The sequence below is a fragment of the Crassostrea angulata genome, chromosome 9 (assembly GCF_025612915.1).
Source record: "Crassostrea angulata isolate pt1a10 chromosome 9, ASM2561291v2, whole genome shotgun sequence".
Taxonomy (NCBI): Eukaryota; Metazoa; Mollusca; class Bivalvia; order Ostreida; family Ostreidae; genus Magallana; species Magallana angulata.
The window spans coordinates 599,670-622,647 of NC_069119.1; positions in this window are offsets into that span (position 1 = coordinate 599,670).

Sequence of the window (22,978 nt, forward strand, 5' to 3'; positions counted from 1 at the left end):
ACTTGTGGCAGTTTTCTTGAGTCATTTCTTACACATAATTGAAAACAACCATCACTGATATTTAAAATTGATCTTTTTTGGTAAATGGATGATTTGTAGCATTTTTATTCACAAAAAGTCATGTCGCCCTACATGTGATTTCTTGTTTTCATGAAAAACTAAGCCTATAATCATATTTAGTGGATATCTTATATATTCTGGTTTCTAGTCTCCTTTCAACTTTGCTAAATTAGTTATACCTACAAGTGTGACATGTGCGTTTAATTAAAATGAAATTCAAACACACCCGGGTACCTGGGGACGGATGAGAATTCCATGAAAAATGTTCAAATTTTACATGTTTTTCTACATTTTTGATGCATATATACAATAAAAGGGTAACAATTTGTTGTTTTTTGTTCATTTCAAGAGTAATTATCATAGCAGATGTTATTTCAAGGTCAAATGTACAGTTACATATCCTACATGTAATGGCAATGGAGTCCATTGGAAAGAGGGGGTGGCTTTTTCAATTCTGGAAATACATCTAAAATACCATTTTTTGATAGGAAGGAGCAAAAACTTGAGTTTTTTGACATATTGTATACTTTGATAACTGCATTTGTCTACATGTAAAGTTCATTTGAAATAAAAATATGCTGCTTTAAAAAAATTGGGTGATATAAGTCAGGTGGATTAATGTTATTTCATAAAATCAGACAGCAAAATGGCTGCAAATTCATAAATTTAATGATTTAATTGATAAAAACTGTTTTAAAGTATTTATTCTTATCTCAGTAATTAACTTAAGCCTATTAATTGTCATCAGGATAGGAAATGCCTACTCTCTAAGCCAATTTACTCTAGTGGTGGTCATTCTACACATTTAAGAGGGAGTTACTCCCCTTGAATATTTTAGCTAATAAATGATGTCATGTCATCTATAGCCAAGAAAATCATCCATTTTCACAAAATGTATTACTTATGGTACAAAATCCACTCAAAATTACACTTAAAGGAGAAATATGAAAATACCATGTAGTCTTGAAGGTGGCAGGGGACAGTTTTTTTGATCCAATTCATTGTAGCCAAGGAATGCATGTCTTCGGAACTCTGTAACTAGAATTTCCTCAGTTCCCATTCAGCACAAATACCTTTAATTCACTCTTTATAAGGCCAATCACCAATTTCTGAAGAAAATTGCTAATCAAAACCTGTAAAATTCTCTACATACTGGTTTTTATGAGATTTTGACCCTTTCATATTTTGCTAATTTTTCATGATTTTTCAGCTTTTTAGACCTCCCCCAGCTAATTCCCTGCAGAGGGTTGACCTTCCGTACCGCGTGCATGCTGCACTATCACATGTCAGAAACACACCGGTGTATAGTTTACAATGTCCCATCCACCTACTTTTCGTGTTATTTTACCTCCCGTCTGTAACTTGCAATTTCACTGTGTAAAGTCAGCACAACAGTCAAAGCCGCAGGTTTCGCATTTTACTTCTGATTCTCATGTACCTAACATAAGGGGCCTACATACTGCATATCAATTTCAACAAGAGACACCCCTCTAACTAATGATAATCATTAAAAATCATTTCATGAATTTTAGCAACACTCATAAGCCTTCAAGTACAGCAACTCTCAATTTTACAAAAATATTGACGGGTACTTTATTCGAAACTGTCCCTTGCTACCTTTAACATACACTCACATTCTCTGAAAAGTCATCTTGTCTTAAAATTACAAAGCTTATGCTATTCTGAAAAAAAGTACACCACATTTTGCCAATTCCATTGAGGTTTAAGAAAAATATGGCCATTTAAGTGAACCCACCATTTCCACTTTCCTCTATTTAACACAGATTCACAGGGCTCTCCATAAATAAAGCATCTTTACCTAATCTTTTAGAGGTCAACTGTTGTTCAACCTCCTTAAATAAGAAACCTTATTGAATACTACATGCATCTGCTTGATATTATCATGATAAAAGCATCACATCACTTAGAAATCCCTTTACATGTATACCCTCCCCCTATCTTTTGATTTTCACAAGAAGCATTAGTTTGAACACTTTAACCTAATATTATGAAACTTGTGGCAGTTTTCTTGAGTCATTTCTTACACATAATTGAAAACAACCATCACTGATATTTAAAATTGATCTTTTTTGGTAAATGGATGATTTGTAGCATTTTTATTCACAAAAAGTCATGTCGCCCTACATGTGATTTCTTGTTTTCATGAAAAACTAAGCCTATAATCATATTTAGTGGATATCTTATATATTCTGGTTTCTAGTCTCCTTTCAACTTTGCTAAATTAGTTATACCTACAAGTGTGACATGTGCGTTTAATTAAAATGAAATTCAAACACACCCGGGTACCTGGGGACGGATGAGAATTCCATGAAAAATGTTCAAATTTTACATGTTTTTCTACATTTTTGATGCATATATACAATAAAAGGGTAACAATTTGTTGTTTTTTGTTCATTTCAAGAGTAATTATCATAGCAGATGTTATTTCAAGGTCAAATGTACAGTTACATATCCTACATGTAATGGCAATGGAGTCCATTGGAAAGAGGGGGTGGCTTTTTCAATTCTGGAAATACATCTAAAATACCATTTTTTGATAGGAAGGAGCAAAAACTTGAGTTTTTTGACATATTGTATACTTTGATAACTGCATTTGTCTACATGTAAAGTTCATTTGAAATAAAAATATGCTGCTTTAAAAAAATTGGGTGATATAAGTCAGGTGGATTAATGTTATTTCATAAAATCAGACAGCAAAATGGCTGCAAATTCATAAATTTAATGATTTAATTGATAAAAACTGTTTTAAAGTATTTATTCTTATCTCAGTAATTAACTTAAGCCTATTAATTGTCATCAGGATAGGAAATGCCTACTCTCTAAGCCAATTTACTCTAGTGGTGGTCATTCTACACATTTAAGAGGGAGTTACTCCCCTTGAATATTTTAGCTAATAAATGATGTCATGTCATCTATAGCCAAGAAAATCATCCATTTTCACAAAATGTATTACTTATGGTACAAAATCCACTCAAAATTACACTTAAAGGAGAAATATGAAAATACCATGTAGTCTTGAAGGTGGCAGGGGACAGTTTTTTTGATCCAATTCATTGTAGCCAAGGAATGCATGTCTTCGGAACTCTGTAACTAGAATTTCCTCAGTTCCCATTCAGCACAAATACCTTTAATTCACTCTTTATAAGGCCAATCACCAATTTCTGAAGAAAATTGCTAATCAAAACCTGTAAAATTCTCTACATACTGGTTTTTATGAGATTTTGACCCTTTCATATTTTGCTAATTTTTCATGATTTTTCAGCTTTTTAGACCTCCCCCAGCTAATTCCCTGCAGAGGGTTGACCTTCCGTACCGCGTGCATGCTGCACTATCACATGTCAGAAACACACCGGTGTATAGTTTACAATGTCCCATCCACCTACTTTTCGTGTTATTTTACCTCCCGTCTGTAACTTGCAATTTCACTGTGTAAAGTCAGCACAACAGTCAAAGCCGCAGGTTTCGCATTTTACTTCTGATTCTCATGTACCTAACATAAGGGGCCTACATACTGCATATCAATTTCAACAAGAGACACCCCTCTAACTAATGATAATCATTAAAAATCATTTCATGAATTTTAGCAACACTCATAAGCCTTCAAGTACAGCAACTCTCAATTTTACAAAAATATTGACGGGTACTTTATTCGAAACTGTCCCTTGCTACCTTTAACATACACTCACATTCTCTGAAAAGTCATCTTGTCTTAAAATTACAAAGCTTATGCTATTCTGAAAAAAAGTACACCACATTTTGCCAATTCCATTGAGGTTTAAGAAAAATATGGCCATTTAAGTGAACCCACCATTTCCACTTTCCTCTATTTAACACAGATTCACAGGGCTCTCCATAAATAAAGCATCTTTACCTAATCTTTTAGAGGTCAACTGTTGTTCAACCTCCTTAAATAAGAAACCTTATTGAATACTACATGCATCTGCTTGATATTATCATGATAAAAGCATCACATCACTTAGAAATCCCTTTACATGTATACCCTCCCCCTATCTTTTGATTTTCACAAGAAGCATTAGTTTGAACACTTTAACCTAATATTATGAAACTTGTGGCAGTTTTCTTGAGTCATTTCTTACACATAATTGAAAACAACCATCACTGATATTTAAAATTGATCTTTTTTGGTAAATGGATGATTTGTAGCATTTTTATTCACAAAAAGTCATGTCGCCCTACATGTGATTTCTTGTTTTCATGAAAAACTAAGCCTATAATCATATTTAGTGGATATCTTATATATTCTGGTTTCTAGTCTCCTTTCAACTTTGCTAAATTAGTTATACCTACAAGTGTGACATGTGCGTTTAATTAAAATGAAATTCAAACACACCCGGGTACCTGGGGACGGATGAGAATTCCATGAAAAATGTTCAAATTTTACATGTTTTTCTACATTTTTGATGCATATATACAATAAAAGGGTAACAATTTGTTGTTTTTTGTTCATTTCAAGAGTAATTATCATAGCAGATGTTATTTCAAGGTCAAATGTACAGTTACATATCCTACATGTAATGGCAATGGAGTCCATTGGAAAGAGGGGGTGGCTTTTTCAATTCTGGAAATACATCTAAAATACCATTTTTTGATAGGAAGGAGCAAAAACTTGAGTTTTTTGACATATTGTATACTTTGATAACTGCATTTGTCTACATGTAAAGTTCATTTGAAATAAAAATATGCTGCTTTAAAAAAATTGGGTGATATAAGTCAGGTGGATTAATGTTATTTCATAAAATCAGACAGCAAAATGGCTGCAAATTCATAAATTTAATGATTTAATTGATAAAAACTGTTTTAAAGTATTTATTCTTATCTCAGTAATTAACTTAAGCCTATTAATTGTCATCAGGATAGGAAATGCCTACTCTCTAAGCCAATTTACTCTAGTGGTGGTCATTCTACACATTTAAGAGGGAGTTACTCCCCTTGAATATTTTAGCTAATAAATGATGTCATGTCATCTATAGCCAAGAAAATCATCCATTTTCACAAAATGTATTACTTATGGTACAAAATCCACTCAAAATTACACTTAAAGGAGAAATATGAAAATACCATGTAGTCTTGAAGGTGGCAGGGGACAGTTTTTTTGATCCAATTCATTGTAGCCAAGGAATGCATGTCTTCGGAACTCTGTAACTAGAATTTCCTCAGTTCCCATTCAGCACAAATACCTTTAATTCACTCTTTATAAGGCCAATCACCAATTTCTGAAGAAAATTGCTAATCAAAACCTGTAAAATTCTCTACATACTGGTTTTTATGAGATTTTGACCCTTTCATATTTTGCTAATTTTTCATGATTTTTCAGCTTTTTAGACCTCCCCCAGCTAATTCCCTGCAGAGGGTTGACCTTCCGTACCGCGTGCATGCTGCACTATCACATGTCAGAAACACACCGGTGTATAGTTTACAATGTCCCATCCACCTACTTTTCGTGTTATTTTACCTCCCGTCTGTAACTTGCAATTTCACTGTGTAAAGTCAGCACAACAGTCAAAGCCGCAGGTTTCGCATTTTACTTCTGATTCTCATGTACCTAACATAAGGGGCCTACATACTGCATATCAATTTCAACAAGAGACACCCCTCTAACTAATGATAATCATTAAAAATCATTTCATGAATTTTAGCAACACTCATAAGCCTTCAAGTACAGCAACTCTCAATTTTACAAAAATATTGACGGGTACTTTATTCGAAACTGTCCCTTGCTACCTTTAACATACACTCACATTCTCTGAAAAGTCATCTTGTCTTAAAATTACAAAGCTTATGCTATTCTGAAAAAAAGTACACCACATTTTGCCAATTCCATTGAGGTTTAAGAAAAATATGGCCATTTAAGTGAACCCACCATTTCCACTTTCCTCTATTTAACACAGATTCACAGGGCTCTCCATAAATAAAGCATCTTTACCTAATCTTTTAGAGGTCAACTGTTGTTCAACCTCCTTAAATAAGAAACCTTATTGAATACTACATGCATCTGCTTGATATTATCATGATAAAAGCATCACATCACTTAGAAATCCCTTTACATGTATACCCTCCCCCTATCTTTTGATTTTCACAAGAAGCATTAGTTTGAACACTTTAACCTAATATTATGAAACTTGTGGCAGTTTTCTTGAGTCATTTCTTACACATAATTGAAAACAACCATCACTGATATTTAAAATTGATCTTTTTTGGTAAATGGATGATTTGTAGCATTTTTATTCACAAAAAGTCATGTCGCCCTACATGTGATTTCTTGTTTTCATGAAAAACTAAGCCTATAATCATATTTAGTGGATATCTTATATATTCTGGTTTCTAGTCTCCTTTCAACTTTGCTAAATTAGTTATACCTACAAGTGTGACATGTGCGTTTAATTAAAATGAAATTCAAACACACCCGGGTACCTGGGGACGGATGAGAATTCCATGAAAAATGTTCAAATTTTACATGTTTTTCTACATTTTTGATGCATATATACAATAAAAGGGTAACAATTTGTTGTTTTTTGTTCATTTCAAGAGTAATTATCATAGCAGATGTTATTTCAAGGTCAAATGTACAGTTACATATCCTACATGTAATGGCAATGGAGTCCATTGGAAAGAGGGGGTGGCTTTTTCAATTCTGGAAATACATCTAAAATACCATTTTTTGATAGGAAGGAGCAAAAACTTGAGTTTTTTGACATATTGTATACTTTGATAACTGCATTTGTCTACATGTAAAGTTCATTTGAAATAAAAATATGCTGCTTTAAAAAAATTGGGTGATATAAGTCAGGTGGATTAATGTTATTTCATAAAATCAGACAGCAAAATGGCTGCAAATTCATAAATTTAATGATTTAATTGATAAAAACTGTTTTAAAGTATTTATTCTTATCTCAGTAATTAACTTAAGCCTATTAATTGTCATCAGGATAGGAAATGCCTACTCTCTAAGCCAATTTACTCTAGTGGTGGTCATTCTACACATTTAAGAGGGAGTTACTCCCCTTGAATATTTTAGCTAATAAATGATGTCATGTCATCTATAGCCAAGAAAATCATCCATTTTCACAAAATGTATTACTTATGGTACAAAATCCACTCAAAATTACACTTAAAGGAGAAATATGAAAATACCATGTAGTCTTTAACATACACTCACATTCTCTGAAAAGTCATCTTGTCTTAAAATTACAAAGCTTATGCTATTCTGAAAAAAAGTACACCACATTTTGCCAATTCCATTGAGGTTTAAGAAAAATATGGCCATTTAAGTGAACCCACCATTTCCACTTTCCTCTATTTAACACAGATTCACAGGGCTCTCCATAAATAAAGCATCTTTACCTAATCTTTTAGAGGTCAACTGTTGTTCAACCTCCTTAAATAAGAAACCTTATTGAATACTACATGCATCTGCTTGATATTATCATGATAAAAGCATCACATCACTTAGAAATCCCTTTACATGTATACCCTCCCCCTATCTTTTGATTTTCACAAGAAGCATTAGTTTGAACACTTTAACCTAATATTATGAAACTTGTGGCAGTTTTCTTGAGTCATTTCTTACACATAATTGAAAACAACCATCACTGATATTTAAAATTGATCTTTTTTGGTAAATGGATGATTTGTAGCATTTTTATTCACAAAAAGTCATGTCGCCCTACATGTGATTTCTTGTTTTCATGAAAAACTAAGCCTATAATCATATTTAGTGGATATCTTATATATTCTGGTTTCTAGTCTCCTTTCAACTTTGCTAAATTAGTTATACCTACAAGTGTGACATGTGCGTTTAATTAAAATGAAATTCAAACACACCCGGGTACCTGGGGACGGATGAGAATTCCATGAAAAATGTTCAAATTTTACATGTTTTTCTACATTTTTGATGCATATATACAATAAAAGGGTAACAATTTGTTGTTTTTTGTTCATTTCAAGAGTAATTATCATAGCAGATGTTATTTCAAGGTCAAATGTACAGTTACATATCCTACATGTAATGGCAATGGAGTCCATTGGAAAGAGGGGGTGGCTTTTTCAATTCTGGAAATACATCTAAAATACCATTTTTTGATAGGAAGGAGCAAAAACTTGAGTTTTTTGACATATTGTATACTTTGATAACTGCATTTGTCTACATGTAAAGTTCATTTGAAATAAAAATATGCTGCTTTAAAAAAATTGGGTGATATAAGTCAGGTGGATTAATGTTATTTCATAAAATCAGACAGCAAAATGGCTGCAAATTCATAAATTTAATGATTTAATTGATAAAAACTGTTTTAAAGTATTTATTCTTATCTCAGTAATTAACTTAAGCCTATTAATTGTCATCAGGATAGGAAATGCCTACTCTCTAAGCCAATTTACTCTAGTGGTGGTCATTCTACACATTTAAGAGGGAGTTACTCCCCTTGAATATTTTAGCTAATAAATGATGTCATGTCATCTATAGCCAAGAAAATCATCCATTTTCACAAAATGTATTACTTATGGTACAAAATCCACTCAAAATTACACTTAAAGGAGAAATATGAAAATACCATGTAGTCTTGAAGGTGGCAGGGGACAGTTTTTTTGATCCAATTCATTGTAGCCAAGGAATGCATGTCTTCGGAACTCTGTAACTAGAATTTCCTCAGTTCCCATTCAGCACAAATACCTTTAATTCACTCTTTATAAGGCCAATCACCAATTTCTGAAGAAAATTGCTAATCAAAACCTGTAAAATTCTCTACATACTGGTTTTTATGAGATTTTGACCCTTTCATATTTTGCTAATTTTTCATGATTTTTCAGCTTTTTAGACCTCCCCCAGCTAATTCCCTGCAGAGGGTTGACCTTCCGTACCGCGTGCATGCTGCACTATCACATGTCAGAAACACACCGGTGTATAGTTTACAATGTCCCATCCACCTACTTTTCGTGTTATTTTACCTCCCGTCTGTAACTTGCAATTTCACTGTGTAAAGTCAGCACAACAGTCAAAGCCGCAGGTTTCGCATTTTACTTCTGATTCTCATGTACCTAACATAAGGGGCCTACATACTGCATATCAATTTCAACAAGAGACACCCCTCTAACTAATGATAATCATTAAAAATCATTTCATGAATTTTAGCAACACTCATAAGCCTTCAAGTACAGCAACTCTCAATTTTACAAAAATATTGACGGGTACTTTATTCGAAACTGTCCCTTGCTACCTTTAACATACACTCACATTCTCTGAAAAGTCATCTTGTCTTAAAATTACAAAGCTTATGCTATTCTGAAAAAAAGTACACCACATTTTGCCAATTCCATTGAGGTTTAAGAAAAATATGGCCATTTAAGTGAACCCACCATTTCCACTTTCCTCTATTTAACACAGATTCACAGGGCTCTCCATAAATAAAGCATCTTTACCTAATCTTTTAGAGGTCAACTGTTGTTCAACCTCCTTAAATAAGAAACCTTATTGAATACTACATGCATCTGCTTGATATTATCATGATAAAAGCATCACATCACTTAGAAATCCCTTTACATGTATACCCTCCCCCTATCTTTTGATTTTCACAAGAAGCATTAGTTTGAACACTTTAACCTAATATTATGAAACTTGTGGCAGTTTTCTTGAGTCATTTCTTACACATAATTGAAAACAACCATCACTGATATTTAAAATTGATCTTTTTTGGTAAATGGATGATTTGTAGCATTTTTATTCACAAAAAGTCATGTCGCCCTACATGTGATTTCTTGTTTTCATGAAAAACTAAGCCTATAATCATATTTAGTGGATATCTTATATATTCTGGTTTCTAGTCTCCTTTCAACTTTGCTAAATTAGTTATACCTACAAGTGTGACATGTGCGTTTAATTAAAATGAAATTCAAACACACCCGGGTACCTGGGGACGGATGAGAATTCCATGAAAAATGTTCAAATTTTACATGTTTTTCTACATTTTTGATGCATATATACAATAAAAGGGTAACAATTTGTTGTTTTTTGTTCATTTCAAGAGTAATTATCATAGCAGATGTTATTTCAAGGTCAAATGTACAGTTACATATCCTACATGTAATGGCAATGGAGTCCATTGGAAAGAGGGGGTGGCTTTTTCAATTCTGGAAATACATCTAAAATACCATTTTTTGATAGGAAGGAGCAAAAACTTGAGTTTTTTGACATATTGTATACTTTGATAACTGCATTTGTCTACATGTAAAGTTCATTTGAAATAAAAATATGCTGCTTTAAAAAAATTGGGTGATATAAGTCAGGTGGATTAATGTTATTTCATAAAATCAGACAGCAAAATGGCTGCAAATTCATAAATTTAATGATTTAATTGATAAAAACTGTTTTAAAGTATTTATTCTTATCTCAGTAATTAACTTAAGCCTATTAATTGTCATCAGGATAGGAAATGCCTACTCTCTAAGCCAATTTACTCTAGTGGTGGTCATTCTACACATTTAAGAGGGAGTTACTCCCCTTGAATATTTTAGCTAATAAATGATGTCATGTCATCTATAGCCAAGAAAATCATCCATTTTCACAAAATGTATTACTTATGGTACAAAATCCACTCAAAATTACACTTAAAGGAGAAATATGAAAATACCATGTAGTCTTGAAGGTGGCAGGGGACAGTTTTTTTGATCCAATTCATTGTAGCCAAGGAATGCATGTCTTCGGAACTCTGTAACTAGAATTTCCTCAGTTCCCATTCAGCACAAATACCTTTAATTCACTCTTTATAAGGCCAATCACCAATTTCTGAAGAAAATTGCTAATCAAAACCTGTAAAATTCTCTACATACTGGTTTTTATGAGATTTTGACCCTTTCATATTTTGCTAATTTTTCATGATTTTTCAGCTTTTTAGACCTCCCCCAGCTAATTCCCTGCAGAGGGTTGACCTTCCGTACCGCGTGCATGCTGCACTATCACATGTCAGAAACACACCGGTGTATAGTTTACAATGTCCCATCCACCTACTTTTCGTGTTATTTTACCTCCCGTCTGTAACTTGCAATTTCACTGTGTAAAGTCAGCACAACAGTCAAAGCCGCAGGTTTCGCATTTTACTTCTGATTCTCATGTACCTAACATAAGGGGCCTACATACTGCATATCAATTTCAACAAGAGACACCCCTCTAACTAATGATAATCATTAAAAATCATTTCATGAATTTTAGCAACACTCATAAGCCTTCAAGTACAGCAACTCTCAATTTTACAAAAATATTGACGGGTACTTTATTCGAAACTGTCCCTTGCTACCTTTAACATACACTCACATTCTCTGAAAAGTCATCTTGTCTTAAAATTACAAAGCTTATGCTATTCTGAAAAAAAGTACACCACATTTTGCCAATTCCATTGAGGTTTAAGAAAAATATGGCCATTTAAGTGAACCCACCATTTCCACTTTCCTCTATTTAACACAGATTCACAGGGCTCTCCATAAATAAAGCATCTTTACCTAATCTTTTAGAGGTCAACTGTTGTTCAACCTCCTTAAATAAGAAACCTTATTGAATACTACATGCATCTGCTTGATATTATCATGATAAAAGCATCACATCACTTAGAAATCCCTTTACATGTATACCCTCCCCCTATCTTTTGATTTTCACAAGAAGCATTAGTTTGAACACTTTAACCTAATATTATGAAACTTGTGGCAGTTTTCTTGAGTCATTTCTTACACATAATTGAAAACAACCATCACTGATATTTAAAATTGATCTTTTTTGGTAAATGGATGATTTGTAGCATTTTTATTCACAAAAAGTCATGTCGCCCTACATGTGATTTCTTGTTTTCATGAAAAACTAAGCCTATAATCATATTTAGTGGATATCTTATATATTCTGGTTTCTAGTCTCCTTTCAACTTTGCTAAATTAGTTATACCTACAAGTGTGACATGTGCGTTTAATTAAAATGAAATTCAAACACACCCGGGTACCTGGGGACGGATGAGAATTCCATGAAAAATGTTCAAATTTTACATGTTTTTCTACATTTTTGATGCATATATACAATAAAAGGGTAACAATTTGTTGTTTTTTGTTCATTTCAAGAGTAATTATCATAGCAGATGTTATTTCAAGGTCAAATGTACAGTTACATATCCTACATGTAATGGCAATGGAGTCCATTGGAAAGAGGGGGTGGCTTTTTCAATTCTGGAAATACATCTAAAATACCATTTTTTGATAGGAAGGAGCAAAAACTTGAGTTTTTTGACATATTGTATACTTTGATAACTGCATTTGTCTACATGTAAAGTTCATTTGAAATAAAAATATGCTGCTTTAAAAAAATTGGGTGATATAAGTCAGGTGGATTAATGTTATTTCATAAAATCAGACAGCAAAATGGCTGCAAATTCATAAATTTAATGATTTAATTGATAAAAACTGTTTTAAAGTATTTATTCTTATCTCAGTAATTAACTTAAGCCTATTAATTGTCATCAGGATAGGAAATGCCTACTCTCTAAGCCAATTTACTCTAGTGGTGGTCATTCTACACATTTAAGAGGGAGTTACTCCCCTTGAATATTTTAGCTAATAAATGATGTCATGTCATCTATAGCCAAGAAAATCATCCATTTTCACAAAATGTATTACTTATGGTACAAAATCCACTCAAAATTACACTTAAAGGAGAAATATGAAAATACCATGTAGTCTTGAAGGTGGCAGGGGACAGTTTTTTTGATCCAATTCATTGTAGCCAAGGAATGCATGTCTTCGGAACTCTGTAACTAGAATTTCCTCAGTTCCCATTCAGCACAAATACCTTTAATTCACTCTTTATAAGGCCAATCACCAATTTCTGAAGAAAATTGCTAATCAAAACCTGTAAAATTCTCTACATACTGGTTTTTATGAGATTTTGACCCTTTCATATTTTGCTAATTTTTCATGATTTTTCAGCTTTTTAGACCTCCCCCAGCTAATTCCCTGCAGAGGGTTGACCTTCCGTACCGCGTGCATGCTGCACTATCACATGTCAGAAACACACCGGTGTATAGTTTACAATGTCCCATCCACCTACTTTTCGTGTTATTTTACCTCCCGTCTGTAACTTGCAATTTCACTGTGTAAAGTCAGCACAACAGTCAAAGCCGCAGGTTTCGCATTTTACTTCTGATTCTCATGTACCTAACATAAGGGGCCTACATACTGCATATCAATTTCAACAAGAGACACCCCTCTAACTAATGATAATCATTAAAAATCATTTCATGAATTTTAGCAACACTCATAAGCCTTCAAGTACAGCAACTCTCAATTTTACAAAAATATTGACGGGTACTTTATTCGAAACTGTCCCTTGCTACCTTTAACATACACTCACATTCTCTGAAAAGTCATCTTGTCTTAAAATTACAAAGCTTATGCTATTCTGAAAAAAAGTACACCACATTTTGCCAATTCCATTGAGGTTTAAGAAAAATATGGCCATTTAAGTGAACCCACCATTTCCACTTTCCTCTATTTAACACAGATTCACAGGGCTCTCCATAAATAAAGCATCTTTACCTAATCTTTTAGAGGTCAACTGTTGTTCAACCTCCTTAAATAAGAAACCTTATTGAATACTACATGCATCTGCTTGATATTATCATGATAAAAGCATCACATCACTTAGAAATCCCTTTACATGTATACCCTCCCCCTATCTTTTGATTTTCACAAGAAGCATTAGTTTGAACACTTTAACCTAATATTATGAAACTTGTGGCAGTTTTCTTGAGTCATTTCTTACACATAATTGAAAACAACCATCACTGATATTTAAAATTGATCTTTTTTGGTAAATGGATGATTTGTAGCATTTTTATTCACAAAAAGTCATGTCGCCCTACATGTGATTTCTTGTTTTCATGAAAAACTAAGCCTATAATCATATTTAGTGGATATCTTATATATTCTGGTTTCTAGTCTCCTTTCAACTTTGCTAAATTAGTTATACCTACAAGTGTGACATGTGCGTTTAATTAAAATGAAATTCAAACACACCCGGGTACCTGGGGACGGATGAGAATTCCATGAAAAATGTTCAAATTTTACATGTTTTTCTACATTTTTGATGCATATACAGTACCGTCAACGCGGATCCCGTATTTTCCGCGCACCCCCGCGGTCCAAATTGCAACGCGGTTTAAATACCTGTCTCAGGTAAAAACCGCGTGCCCCCGCGGTTCAATCACCCATAATGACAACACCCCCGCGGTTTGAACGATCGATTACAGGTGTTAAAAAGTATCGAAAAGGAACACGAGTTATCTCCCTCGATTAAAAAAATATAACATGCATTAATTAAACATAAATGTAAGTTAACGAATGCATAAAGATAATCATGATCCTTTTATAGAAAATCACATATTTTGAAGGTAAATATTTGTTTTAAATATTCGCTGTTTATTTGGTAATACTGGGGTAATATTTAAATTCTAATTATTTAAAGCTGTCATCTGTACAATCCAAGGTGAAATGAGCCATGCCTGCAGGTGGTTGAAAAATCATGCTTTACTAACTTATTGATATATCGATATACGATTAAATTAAATTTTTAAATCTAACAAAAAAAAAATATAAAATTATTAAGACTCATTTACTTAAAATAAATATTTTACTTTATAAATATTCAGGTATGTATATTTTTATTTTCAATATCATTTTATCTGTTTATCCTATCAAACCGTTAAAAATTCATTCAAATTTTAAAAGTGGCTTAATCGCTCATGTTACGGAAAATTACGTCCTTATAATTGCTGTAACAAGCGTCATTGTTTTGATAAAAATTTTATAATTTGTTCGGAAAATTGATTTCAACCATCTCTGTAGACCGACTAGTTGTAGCCTTATAAAAACACATGCTCACACTTAAATGTTCAAAGGAAAGTTAGTTCTCCTAATTAAAACACAAAGGAAAGAGGTACTCATAATTAAAATTGTATGCTTCTTCACATCGCACGGGTTTTATTCAGTTTTAAACTAAGTGTTGTCCTGAAAGATATATACACGTATATTCTGTGATTTTCATAAAACAATGGCTAATCGTTCTGATGTGCGTGAAGATATAAATTTCTTTACAAGAAATGGAATGAGGTTGTTACATCACAAAGCAACATGGGAAGTTGTACATGTTATTAAATGCATACATCTCGAGTTACTTTTAAAAAATTCAAATGCCAACTATTTTTGTACATATTTCCTTTAGTGTGTATATTACTTATAAGTCGCGATCATTTCCTGTGTATAGTGATGAACAAACCAAGGGTAGAAAACGACATGCTCTAGGGGTTTTCACACCTATTCAAGACAAAAGAAAATCTCCAAATTGCGTACGGCTTCGTCTAACCGTACAACTATCTTACAGAGGAGGCCTCTTGATTGAGTGTCGCCGATCTTGAATTTTATCTACGATCTTTATGTGAAAGAGAGAGAGAGGTTATGCTCTTTAGCCCCCCCCCCCCCCCCCCGACGCCACTGCATTCATTTGAAATATACTAATATAAAAATTTCCTAAGTTTAGTATTCATAAAAGAATAGGGACCGTATACATTTTGATTGAATCCATCATGCAGTTTCAGTCTGAGTCCACGTGCTTCACCTGTCAATCAAATCAGCCCGCGAGCTGCACCATGTGCTCCTTCCTTGATAAAGGAAAACAGTTTCGTTCTATTGGAAAAAAAGAAGTGTGTCTAACAATAAAGTATTTAACACTGTTTATGATGTTTAATTTAATGCTTGACATTGTGTTTGTGAAGTTTAGTTCGTATACAACGTTATCTAAACAGCTAAAAAGAAAATTAATTCTCCCTCTCTCTCTTTCTTTTCGGGGGAAGAGACATGTTACACACCTTTTACAGTTTAAGAAGGCAGTAAAATGAAACAATTATATATTGTTACTGTTAGATAAATTGTTTGATATACGGGTAGAATTCCTGGTTGTCACTTGTTGCAAGGAAAATCCACCTGTCTCATACCCGTGAATTCTGTGCGTTCAAGCGAAGAGTGATTTCCTGTCAGTCCTTTGTGTAAAACAATTGGGACAAATACAGTTAACTTTGACAGTCATTAAAACGTTGGAAAGGGGGTTGGGGGTACAAAAAACGTTATAATTCGCTACTGATACGACATATGTGTAGTAGCTTCATATTCAACACACATAAAATGCTATCAATATCTTTTTATATTTTAAGGGTAAAGTAAAATTTTCATATCATGCCGTTGATCGTATGGTATACGTACACCGCGTAGCGTGTGCTTGTCACGGACTAGGTTAATTGTCTTGAGTATTGACAGTCTCTCTCCCTCTCTCTCTCTCTCTCTCTCTCTCTCTCGTTTAGTCTATATTGAAATTTTTGGGTTTTTTGCGGAGGGGGTGCATCTTAAACACGTTTAACAGTTAAACAGATACCAGTAAAATGAATAACTATTTATTGTTATTACTGTTAGTAAAATTGTTTGAAAAACAGATGAAATTCCTGATCGTTACACGGATTATCCACCTGTCTCATATACATGTACCAGTGTATTCTGAGCGTTCAAGCGTAGAGTGATTTCCCGTCAATGCGATGGTTTCACACCTTTGTGTTAAACAATTGGGACTAAAGTCAAGTACAGTTTACATGTATTTTCACAGTCATTAAAACGTTGAAGAGGTGGAGGGGGGGGGGGGGGGCGGTTACGAAAAACGGTATTCGCAGCTGATACTACATGTACATTTGTGTTGTGGCTTCATATTGAACTCACATAAAATTATGTCAATATAATTTAGTATTTTACGGGTTGATTAAAATTTTCATATCATGCCGTTGACCGTAGGTAAACGTTCTCCGTGTAGCATGTGCCTGTCACGGACTAGATAAATTGTCTTGAGCATCGAGAGGGTGCCGTAAAACGAGCTAAAAACTGATAAGAATTACAACATTTTTGTAGTCGGAAATGTTTAAAATCATTAAAAAATCGAAAAATAATATATTATAGTTCTAACTCTCTCCGTCATGTAGATTACATTATAAAAATGATTAAATATTTTTGAAATAATAGGTATATCAACAGTTTCATGAAAATTATTACGGGTGCAGATGATTCTTTAATTAAAATATCTCTAAAATAATTGATAAAGAGTTTTGAAAACGTGCATTAAAAATACGTAATCATTTTAATATGTGAAATGGAAACAATACATCAGACATGGCCAGTATAGAATGACTTTCAGTGTTAGATGGCCGTCTTATTGTCTAATAGCATACAGGTAAAAATCTCCGATCACCTTGTTCAACGGTAGATCACACCGCCGCGGTTTAAACATGACTGCAGCGAGGACCGCGATGAATTAACCGCGATGGTGTAACGCGGAAAGGATTAAATAACCGCGGGGGGAGCGCGGTCAAATACGGGATCCGCGTTGACGGTACTGTATACAATAAAAGGGTAACAATTTGTTGTTTTTTGTTCATTTCAAGAGTAATTATCATAGCAGATGTTATTTCAAGGTCAAATGTACAGTTACATATCCTACATGTAATGGCAATGGAGTCCATTGGAAAGAGGGGGTGGCTTTTTCAATTCTGGAAATACATCTAAAATACCATTTTTTGATAGGAAGGAGCAAAAACTTGAGTTTTTTGACATATTGTATACTTTGATAACTGCATTTGTCTACATGTAAAGTTCATTTGAAATAAAAATATGCTGCTTTAAAAAAATTGGGTGATATAAGTCAGGTGGATTAATGTTATTTCATAAAATCAGACAGCAAAATGGCTGCAAATTCATAAATTTAATGATTTAATTGATAAAAACTGTTTTAAAGTATTTATTCTTATCTCAGTAATTAACTTAAGCCTATTAATTGTCATCAGGATAGGAAATGCCTACTCTCTAAGCCAATTTACTCTAGTGGTGGTCATTCTACACATTTAAGAGGGAGTTACTCCCCTTGAATATTTTAGCTAATAAATGATGTCATGTCATCTATAGCCAAGAAAATCATCCATTTTCACAAAATGTATTACTTATGGTACAAAATCCACTCAAAATTACACTTAAAGGAGAAATATGAAAATACCATGTAGTCTTGAAGGTGGCAGGGGACAGTTTTTTTGATCCAATTCATTGTAGCCAAGGAATGCATGTCTTCGGAACTCTGTAACTAGAATTTCCTCAGTTCCCATTCAGCACAAATACCTTTAATTCACTCTTTATAAGGCCAATCACCAATTTCTGAAGAAAATTGCTAATCAAAACCTGTAAAATTCTCTACATACTGGTTTTTATGAGATTTTGACCCTTTCATATTTTGCTAATTTTTCATGATTTTTCAGCTTTTTAGACCTCCCCCAGCTAATTCCCTGCAGAGGGTTGACCTTCCGTACCGCGTGCATGCTGCACTATCACATGTCAGAAACACACCGGTGTATAGTTTACAATGTCCCATCCACCTACTTTTCGTGTTATTTTACCTCCCGTCTGTAACTTGCAATTTCACTGTGTAAAGTCAGCACAACAGTCAAAGCCGCAGGTTTCGCATTTTACTTCTGATTCTCATGTACCTAACATAAGGGGCCTACATACTGCATATCAATTTCAACAAGAGACACCCCTCTAACTAATGATAATCATTAAAAATCATTTCATGAATTTTAGCAACACTCATAAGCCTTCAAGTACAGCAACTCTCAATTTTACAAAAATATTGACGGGTACTTTATTCGAAACTGTCCCTTGCTACCTTTAACATACACTCACATTCTCTGAAAAGTCATCTTGTCTTAAAATTACAAAGCTTATGCTATTCTGAAAAAAAGTACACCACATTTTGCCAATTCCATTGAGGTTTAAGAAAAATATGGCCATTTAAGTGAACCCACCATTTCCACTTTCCTCTATTTAACACAGATTCACAGGGCTCTCCATAAATAAAGCATCTTTACCTAATCTTTTAGAGGTCAACTGTTGTTCAACCTCCTTAAATAAGAAACCTTATTGAATACTACATGCATCTGCTTGATATTATCATGATAAAAGCATCACATCACTTAGAAATCCCTTTACATGTATACCCTCCCCCTATCTTTTGATTTTCACAAGAAGCATTAGTTTGAACACTTTAACCTAATATTATGAAACTTGTGGCAGTTTTCTTGAGTCATTTCTTACACATAATTGAAAACAACCATCACTGATATTTAAAATTGATCTTTTTTGGTAAATGGATGATTTGTAGCATTTTTATTCACAAAAAGTCATGTCGCCCTACATGTGATTTCTTGTTTTCATGAAAAACTAAGCCTATAATCATATTTAGTGGATATCTTATATATTCTGGTTTCTAGTCTCCTTTCAACTTTGCTAAATTAGTTATACCTACAAGTGTGACATGTGCGTTTAATTAAAATGAAATTCAAACACACCCGGGTACCTGGGGACGGATGAGAATTCCATGAAAAATGTTCAAATTTTACATGTTTTTCTACATTTTTGATGCATATATACAATAAAAGGGTAACAATTTGTTGTTTTTTGTTCATTTCAAGAGTAATTATCATAGCAGATGTTATTTCAAGGTCAAATGTACAGTTACATATCCTACATGTAATGGCAATGGAGTCCATTGGAAAGAGGGGGTGGCTTTTTCAATTCTGGAAATACATCTAAAATACCATTTTTTGATAGGAAGGAGCAAAAACTTGAGTTTTTTGACATATTGTATACTTTGATAACTGCATTTGTCTACATGTAAAGTTCATTTGAAATAAAAATATGCTGCTTTAAAAAAATTGGGTGATATAAGTCAGGTGGATTAATGTTATTTCATAAAATCAGACAGCAAAATGGCTGCAAATTCATAAATTTAATGATTTAATTGATAAAAACTGTTTTAAAGTATTTATTCTTATCTCAGTAATTAACTTAAGCCTATTAATTGTCATCAGGATAGGAAATGCCTACTCTCTAAGCCAATTTACTCTAGTGGTGGTCATTCTACACATTTAAGAGGGAGTTACTCCCCTTGAATATTTTAGCTAATAAATGATGTCATGTCATCTATAGCCAAGAAAATCATCCATTTTCACAAAATGTATTACTTATGGTACAAAATCCACTCAAAATTACACTTAAAGGAGAAATATGAAAATACCATGTAGTCTTGAAGACTACATGGTATTTTCATATTTCTCCTTTAAGTGTAATTTTGAGTGGATTTTGTACCATAAGTAATACATTTTGTGAAAATGGATGATTTTCTTGGCTATAGATGACATGACATCATTTATTAGCTAAAATATTCAAGGGGAGTAACTCCCTCTTAAATGTGTAGAATGACCACCACTAGAGTAAATTGGCTTAGAGAGTAGGCATTTCCTATCCTGATGACAATTAATAGGCTTAAGTTAATTACTGAGATAAGAATAAATACTTTAAAACAGTTTTTATCAATTAAATCATTAAATTTATGAATTTGCAGCCATTTTGCTGTCTGATTTTATGAAATAACATTAATCCACCTGACTTATATCACCCAATTTTTTTAAAGCAGCATATTTTTATTTCAAATGAACTTTACATGTAGACAAATGCAGTTATCAAAGTATACAATATGTCAAAAAACTCAAGTTTTTGCTCCTTCCTATCAAAAAATGGTATTTTAGATGTATTTCCAGAATTGAAAAAGCCACCCCCTCTTTCCAATGGACTCCATTGCCATTACATGTAGGATATGTAACTGTACATTTGACCTTGAAATAACATCTGCTATGATAATTACTCTTGAAATGAACAAAAAACAACAAATTGTTACCCTTTTATTGTATATATGCATCAAAAATGTAGAAAAACATGTAAAATTTGAACATTTTTCATGGAATTCTCATCCGTCCCCAGGTACCCGGGTGTGTTTGAATTTCATTTTAATTAAACGCACATGTCACACTTGTAGGTATAACTAATTTAGCAAAGTTGAAAGGAGACTAGAAACCAGAATATATAAGATATCCACTAAATATGATTATAGGCTTAGTTTTTCATGAAAACAAGAAATCACATGTAGGGCGACATGACTTTTTGTGAATAAAAATGCTACAAATCATCCATTTACCAAAAAAGATCAATTTTAAATATCAGTGATGGTTGTTTTCAATTATGTGTAAGAAATGACTCAAGAAAACTGCCACAAGTTTCATAATATTAGGTTAAAGTGTTCAAACTAATGCTTCTTGTGAAAATCAAAAGATAGGGGAGGGTATACATGTAAAGGGATTTCTAAGTGATGTGATGCTTTTATCATGATAATATCAAGCAGATGCATGTAGTATTCAATAAGGTTTCTTATTTAAGGAGGTTGAACAACAGTTGACCTCTAAAAGATTAGGTAAAGATGCTTTATTTATGGAGAGCCCTGTGAATCTGTGTTAAATAGAGGAAAGTGGAAATGGTGGGTTCACTTAAATGGCCATATTTTTCTTAAACCTCAATGGAATTGGCAAATTGTGGTGTACTTTTTTTCAGAATAGCATAAGCTTTGTAATTTTAAGACAAGATGACTTTTCAGAGAATGTGAGTGTATGTTAAAGGTAGCAAGGGACAGTTTCGAATAAAGTACCCGTCAATATTTTTGTAAAATTGAGAGTTGCTGTACTTGAAGGCTTATGAGTGTTGCTAAAATTCATGAAATGATTTTTAATGATTATCATTAGTTAGAGGGGTGTCTCTTGTTGAAATTGATATGCAGTATGTAGGCCCCTTATGTTAGGTACATGAGAATCAGAAGTAAAATGCGAAACCTGCGGCTTTGACTGTTGTGCTGACTTTACACAGTGAAATTGCAAGTTACAGACGGGAGGTAAAATAACACGAAAAGTAGGTGGATGGGACATTGTAAACTATACACCGGTGTGTTTCTGACATGTGATAGTGCAGCATGCACGCGGTACGGAAGGTCAACCCTCTGCAGGGAATTAGCTGGGGGAGGTCTAAAAAGCTGAAAAATCATGAAAAATTAGCAAAATATGAAAGGGTCAAAATCTCATAAAAACCAGTATGTAGAGAATTTTACAGGTTTTGATTAGCAATTTTCTTCAGAAATTGGTGATTGGCCTTATAAAGAGTGAATTAAAGGTATTTGTGCTGAATGGGAACTGAGGAAATTCTAGTTACAGAGTTCCGAAGACATGCATTCCTTGGCTACAATGAATTGGATCAAAAAAACTGTCCCCTGCCACCTTCAAGACTACATGGTATTTTCATATTTCTCCTTTAAGTGTAATTTTGAGTGGATTTTGTACCATAAGTAATACATTTTGTGAAAATGGATGATTTTCTTGGCTATAGATGACATGACATCATTTATTAGCTAAAATATTCAAGGGGAGTAACTCCCTCTTAAATGTGTAGAATGACCACCACTAGAGTAAATTGGCTTAGAGAGTAGGCATTTCCTATCCTGATGACAATTAATAGGCTTAAGTTAATTACTGAGATAAGAATAAATACTTTAAAACAGTTTTTATCAATTAAATCATTAAATTTATGAATTTGCAGCCATTTTGCTGTCTGATTTTATGAAATAACATTAATCCACCTGACTTATATCACCCAATTTTTTTAAAGCAGCATATTTTTATTTCAAATGAACTTTACATGTAGACAAATGCAGTTATCAAAGTATACAATATGTCAAAAAACTCAAGTTTTTGCTCCTTCCTATCAAAAAATGGTATTTTAGATGTATTTCCAGAATTGAAAAAGCCACCCCCTCTTTCCAATGGACTCCATTGCCATTACATGTAGGATATGTAACTGTACATTTGACCTTGAAATAACATCTGCTATGATAATTACT